Genomic DNA, 7,464 nt, shown 5'->3' with positions numbered 1-7,464 from the left:
TTTTAAATTATCTTAAATGTCTCCCTCAAAATTTAATTAACAGCAAGATTACAGAAAACGTTAACTAAATTAAGAAAAGCAGAGAAGTTCCAAGTAAACAATTAGGAGAATTATAACTATACATCTTTCATCTCTAGGGATTATAAATACCTCAGGAATAATTTTCTGTTTCAGTGAATTAAAAGATATGTAATTAGTTCATCATTTATTCATTTATACCTTTCCTTGTTTCAAAAGACATTTAGGAAGTTTATCGAATTTCATGCAATTTATGGTGAAATATGTAATGAAATCAAGGGAAAAAAAAAGAACAGCTGGGTGGAAAAGGCTATAATAAAGCCCAGGAGAAAAATTAGTAAACAAGATACCGGCTGAGAGATCCTGCAATGTGAGAGAAAAATGCTTCTGTGAATTTTCTAACACCCTACACAGATAAAGGCTGTCAGCTTTTTGGTTTGCCATGTCATATAGTAAAGCAAACCACTCACTTGGGAGAAATACACAATATGTGGCATAAAGAAGAGAAAAAAAATTATCCTATATAACGTTACAAGTGTGTGACATTCTCCACTTAGAGTAAACAAGATGAAAAGTTTCAGCAATGTAGGCAGATAGTTTCATTCCAATGTGCAATTGAGCATTAAAAATGCCAGTTGGCACAGGTGTTTGCTGACCTGTCTTTTAAAGGGTATATTTTAGAGCAGATTCCAGAAAAATTAATAACTTGCATATTGTCACATAGTCATTCACATGTGTGATTTCTCCTAAGAGAACGTTTATTTTATTATTATCAAAGTATGTTTGGATCTATAGGGAGATGGGTAGACAACATGTTAAAAGTAACAGAGACACCTAATTTAATCCATCAAGTATTCTCCCCCAGTTATTTTTAAAATGTAGCTTTCTGCAGCCTCTCCATCATACTCTCTTCAATTCCTCAGAAACAACTGTCTTCAACTTCTCCACTTGTTTTTGTTTATTTGTTTGTTTTTGGTGGGCAACTATATAGCAAAAACAAACAAAAAACACAAAAAGTTGAAACAGTTATCTATTGATTTTTCCATTTTAAGCATTATCTATTGACTTTGCCAAAAGGATGCAAAAGTCAGCTTAAAGTAGTCCCCACTGCCCAAACCGGGGACAAGATGAGCATCAACATAAATAAAGATAATCGATAGAGCCAGAATCCATGCGTCCACACTGATAAAAAGAAAGGTAGGAGTGGGGGCCCTTTCTTCCAATAGAAAGCCAACTAATAAATAGCAACAGAATGATACCATTAGAAAATCATCAATTGGCAACTATTATGACAGTTAGTTCAGGCAAGAATTAGCAAGCGATGCTAAAATTTGAGGATAAAATTTAAGGGAATAACAGAATATTTACATAGTGTCAAAGTATCTACCCCCAGGATACATATTAATTGCAGAGGATAAAACAGTAACTTCACAGCGGAAAAGGCTGGCAGACACCATCTTAAATCAAGTTTAATATATTTGATAATGAGACTCATTGATAGCTTGTGCTTCCTGATATAATGCATTAAGAAGAATTCAGCATCACATCTATAATATTCCTGCCAAACTTGCATAAACTGAGAAAACACCAAACCCAAACTGAGAAATATTCTACTGAATAAATGGCCTTGCCCTTCAAGAGTGTCAATGTCATGAAAGACAAAGACTTAGGAAGATCCAAATTAAAGGACATTTAAGATATATGGTAATCAAATATAATGCATGACCTTGTGTTTACTTTGTCTAGACAGAACATTATTGTATAAAGTCTGAATGAAGTCTATATAAAGACAAATTTGAATACATCCCACAGATTATATAACAGAAAATATGTAATATACTGCATAAATAATCATATGATACTAATATTAATCTCTTAATATTATAATTGCACTGTGGTTATGTAAGACAATTTTTTTTTCTTTTGGAAATACATATTAAAATATTTAGAGGTAAAGAGTCATCACCTTTTCAACTTACTGTTAAATGGTTCTGGAAAACAAATATATATATTGCTATATATATATATATATATATATATAGCAGCAATTATAGCATGTTTAATGATTGAAAGGATTCATCATACTCCACAGTGTATTCACATAAGACATTTAAAAGAGTGAAGAATGTGGTACAGCAGGAAAATCACAAGCCAACGTCAGAGCAACCTGAGATTTCCAGTTACGGTTCCTAGGGTTTTTCCCAGTCTCGCAGAACACATTTCATCTTCAGAATATGAATCACAAAGACTGTGTGAGACATCTTTTCAGTGGTGCCACAGTCCCACCTGAGCAAGTTTTTAATATCACACTGATCACACAGCCAAAAGCAAGTTGCATGATCAGGCTCAATAGCAAAAACCAGGTGCAAACAATCAATCTGTACGTTTTCTGAAATAAATGCTGATAAACTGCTAAGATTTTTCCTGATGTTTTTCAGACCCTAGTACGGATCTGTATCAATCACTAGTTAGCACATTTCATTCAGGTTTAGCCAGTGGTTGGCACTATGACTCTAGGGGTCTTGAAGATAAGTACAGGGATACAACAGGACAACTGAAATTAGACCTATACTCACATAGTCCAAGCCCCTGACCCTTGGTCAGCTTTCTAAATTCCAAACCACATAGCATTATTCTTTTTGCATCTTTCAACATTTACAGAATAAATGAAGTAGAAAGATACACACCCAAACACTAATCATTTGTATCTTCCATTGAGGAGTAGACATTGTTTTACAGAGTCATCTGAGTTTACCAAATATTCCACTATAGGCATTCAAAATCATGTACAAACTTGACAGCTCCTTTACCTCCTTCCACAACTAAATATGAACTTTCTGAAAGTTACCAATATAAACAAATTGAATTTAACAGTTGATTGATGATTAACAAGATCTGTTCTTTCTCTAACCAATCAGCTTTCATCAGAAGAACAGCTCGTGGGAGCTTTTTCATTCTCCCCAAAAATTGCAATACTGGTATCAGCTTATCACAGGTTTGTTGAAATCAAATTCACCTTACCAGTTATACCAGTATTACACCAAAATTCAGTTACATTATGAGTTATCCTAAGATCCTAACAAAATTAATCAGAATTTCAATAGAATTTTCTTACCCTTCTAAAAAAATGATATTTGCACAGATATTGTCATGGACTGAACACTCTAGATATAAATACAGACAGAGATAGAGATAGATGATAGAGATGTGGATAGGGAGACACAATATATTGTGTATATATATGAAAGAAAGATAAAAAATAAATTTATATATACATATATTTATATATACATAAATATATAAATTTAAATATATATATTTATATATGCAGTGTATACAACTGTTATACACTATATATGGTGTATGTTAACATATATACAACTGCATACACACTATATATATAGTGTGTATATATATAGGTAGATGGATAATGTGTATTCAGTTGTTCCTTCCGTGGGTACCAAATTGTGGATGCTCAAGTCCTTGAAACAAAATGATGTAGTATTCATATAACCTATGCACATGCTCTGTATATTTTAAATCATCTCTAGATTATTTATAATACCTAGTACAATGTAAAGTCTATGTAAATAATTGTTGTATTGTTATACATTATTCCTGTATTCCATTATTCTGGTATAATGTATTCCTGTTATACATTATTCCTCCCTGTTTAGGGAATAATGATGAAGGAAAAGTCTTTACATGTTCAGTACAGTTGCATTATTTTCAAATATTTTCTATCTGTGGTTGATTAAATCCATGAATGTGGAACTCTTAAATACTGAGGGCTAACTGTGTGTGTGTGTGTGTGTGTGTGTGTGTGTGTGTGTGTGTGTGTGTGTATTCTATTGGTTTAGTTTCTCTGAAGAAACTTGACCAGTACATGTGGTTTTTGTTGGTACATGGGGTCTTACAAGTTAGAGAGTGACCCATATCAATTCCATCTTTATTTATAAATTCCAATTTACTAGAGATATCATAAGTCTCCCACAAATTTATTCCCTGGCTTCTACTGCCAAAATTTTTCCTTGAGCTACCTAATAGCCCCTCTGGGGTCAGCCTGCATACTGTTCTCCATTTATGCCCCACTAGCAAACTGGCTGCCTATCTGTTGAGTTTGTTTTACCTGTTTTTCTAAAGCTGTCTTATTTGTCCAGGCCAATTGCCATCCTTTTCCTTTTCTTCCGAAATAGCATCATTTCAGCATTCAATATGGCAAGTAAATCTTTTTTCTCAATACAGCTCTCTTCATTAAAGGTAATGTGGTTTGTTCTAGGACGTGGATCTGTACCAATTTATTCTAATTACCTTTTAGAACATTTTTTTACTGACGTTTATTTTTCCACCAAATGTTTCATTGTCTTTGAGGACTTAGTATTAGAGTATAATTTAATTGCATAAATTTCCATTTCCCTTTTCCCAATAAATCTGAACACAGATATCAGTGTCCCAGGACAGTGTCACATAGTTAATAGTCACTTTCAAATATACTCCACTTTGAACATCCCATAGAGTTTCTCATAGGTGCCCTTGGTGAGTATCAGGGCTATCAGCAGTATGTAGATGACTTCACTGTGTCATCCCTAAACAGTGGTTCCAGTTTTTCATTTTAGCCACCAGTGTCCACTTACAGGAACATGTCTATAAACACGAGGCAACATGAGAGAATGTTTTATGTCCACTCATTCCAGGCACTTTTCAACAGATTGTCACTTGGGTTAATAGTTACACAGTGGCTCTGTTATAGAACAGGTCTTTTGTGTGCATACAGGAGCAACAATCCCCATGTTACCTTCTAATAGGAGTCCTCTGTAGTGTACATAATGTATCAAATGAAAACAAAAGACAAAGCAAAATGGAATTATTCCAAGTGCTCATCCACAAGGCCTTAAGGTCATCAAGGTACATCACATAGCCAACTCTATATTGAATGCTAGGATCCATTCTTGACCTTTAGCTCCAAATAAAAGAGTATATTTCTTCAGGCAAATAGATTCCTTCCTCTAGGATTCAGGGCTGGCTTCAAGAGCTTGAGACCTGTGCAGTCATACAGCGCCTCGTGCTTACAAGAGACCTACTTGGTTTAATGCTTGATTGACTACCAATGCTTTATCATTTCTGAACAAAATGCCTTACATTTTTATTTGCACTGGGCTCCACAAATTTTGTAGTCAGTCCCATGTTCATGTGTAAATGCAGCCTACAGACAATATCATTCCCTTGCTCTCACCATCTCACAACGAAGCGAGGTAATGTTAGCTTTCCCTTTTAGCATTATCTATTTATTTACTCTCTTTGCATCAGCAATTACTGCACCTTCTTTCCACTTGTCATTAATTTTAATTCAGACCCTTTGCCATGGAAAACAAACACCAGATTCACCAAGAGGAATGACCTGCAACACAGGTAGCAAGTTCTTCATCCTTTCTCTGGAACAGGATTGGAAAAGTACATTTTTTACTCACAGTGTAGGGAAAAGGCAGACACCATTAATTTCAACTTAGGTGAGAAATAAACACCCTTCCCACCATTTCTCTATAGATTTGACAGTTATATTTTGATATATTATCATAGTGTCATGCTTGTCAATTGATCCTTTCTCTGGAACTCCTAGATGAAATACAGGTCCCAGCACTATATAATCAGGCAGAGAAAACAAAAAAAAAAACAGAATGTACAGGTTTGTTACATAAGTATACATGTACAGTGGTGGTATGCTACACCTATTGACTCAGCCTCTAAGTTCCCTCACCTCACCCCCATCCCCAACAGGTCCTGGTGTGTGTTGTTCCCCACCCTGTGTCCACGTGTTCTCATTGTTCAACTCCAGCTTATGAGTGAGAACATGCAGTGTTTGGCTTCTGTTCCTATGTTAGTTTGTGGAGAATGATGGCTTCCTGCTTCATCTATGTCCTTGCAAAGGACATGATCTTATTGCTTTTTATGACTGTATAGTATTCTATGGTATATTTGTACCACATTTTATTTATCCAGTCTATCACAATGAGCATTTGTGTTGGTTCCGTGTCTTTGCTATTGTAAATAGTGCTGCAACAAACATAGGTGTGCATGTGTCTTTATAGCAGACTGATTAATAATCCTTTGGGTATATACCTAGTAATGAGATTCCTGGGTCAAATGGTATTTCTGGTGCCAGATTCTTGAGAAATCGCCATACTATCTTCCACAATGGTTGAACTAATTTACATTCCCACCAACAGTGTAAAAGTGTTCCTGTTTCTCCACAGCCTCGCCAGCATCTATCATTTCCTGACTTTTTAATAATTGCCATTCTGACTGGTGTGAGATGGTATCTCATTCTGGTTTTGATTTACATTTCTCTGATGATCAGGGACGTTGAGCTATTTTTCATACGTTTGTCGGCCACCTAAATGTCTTCTTTTGAGATGTGTCTGTTCGTATCCTTTGCCCACTTTTTGATGGGGTTGTGTATTTTCTTCTTGTACATTTGTTTAAGTTCCTCGTAAATTACAGGTATTACACCTTTGTCAGATGAGTAGACTGCAAAAATTTTCTCCCATTCTGTAGGTTGCCTGTTCACTCTGATGATAGTTTCTTTTGCTGTGAAAAAGCTCTTTAGTTTAATTAGATCTCATTTGCCAATTTTGGCTTTTGATGCAATTGCTTTTGGCGTTTTGTCATGAAGTCTTGGTCCATGCCTATGTCTTGAATCGTATTGCCTAGGTTTTCTTCTAGGTTTTTTATGGTTTGGGGTTTTACATTTAAGTCTTCAATTCATCTTGAGTTAATTTTTGTATATGGTTTAAGGAAGGGATCCAGTTTCAGTTTTCTGCTTATGGCTACCCAGTTTTCCCAGAACCACTTACTGAATAGGAGATCTTTTCCCCATTGCTTGTTTTTGTCAGGTTTGTCGAAGATCAGATGGTTATAGATGTGTGGTGATATTTCTAAGGTTTCTGTTCTGCTCCGTTGGTCTATACGTCTGTGTTGGTATTAGTACCATGGTGTTTTGGTTACCGTAGCTTTGTAGTATAGTTTGAAGTCAGGTAGCGGGATGCCTCCAGCTTTGTTCTTTTTGCTTAGGATTGTCTTGACTATATGGGGTCTTCTTTGATTCCATATGAACTTTAAAATAGTTTTTTCTAATTCTGTGAAGAATGTCAATAGCATTGAATCTATAAGTTACTTTGGGCAGTATGATAATTTCCACAATATTGATTCTTCCTATCCATGAGCATGGAATGTTTTTCCATTTGTTTGTGTCTTCTCTTACTTCCTTGAGCAGTGGTTTGGCATTCTCCTTGAAGAGGTCCTTCACATCCCTTTTTAGCTGTATTCCTAGGTATTTTATTCTCTTTGCAGTGATTGTGAATGGGAGTTCATTCATGATTTGGCTCTCTGCTTGCCTATTGTTGGTGTAAAGGAATGCTTGTCATTTTTGCACATTGATTTTTGTATCCT

This window comes from Trachypithecus francoisi, unplaced genomic scaffold (assembly GCF_009764315.1).
Source record: "Trachypithecus francoisi isolate TF-2019V2 unplaced genomic scaffold, Tfra_2.0 Lachesis_group5, whole genome shotgun sequence".
Classification (NCBI taxonomy): Eukaryota; Metazoa; Chordata; class Mammalia; order Primates; family Cercopithecidae; genus Trachypithecus; species Trachypithecus francoisi.
The sequence above is the reverse complement of the archived record's forward strand: the minus strand, read 5'-3'. Positions refer to the sequence as shown.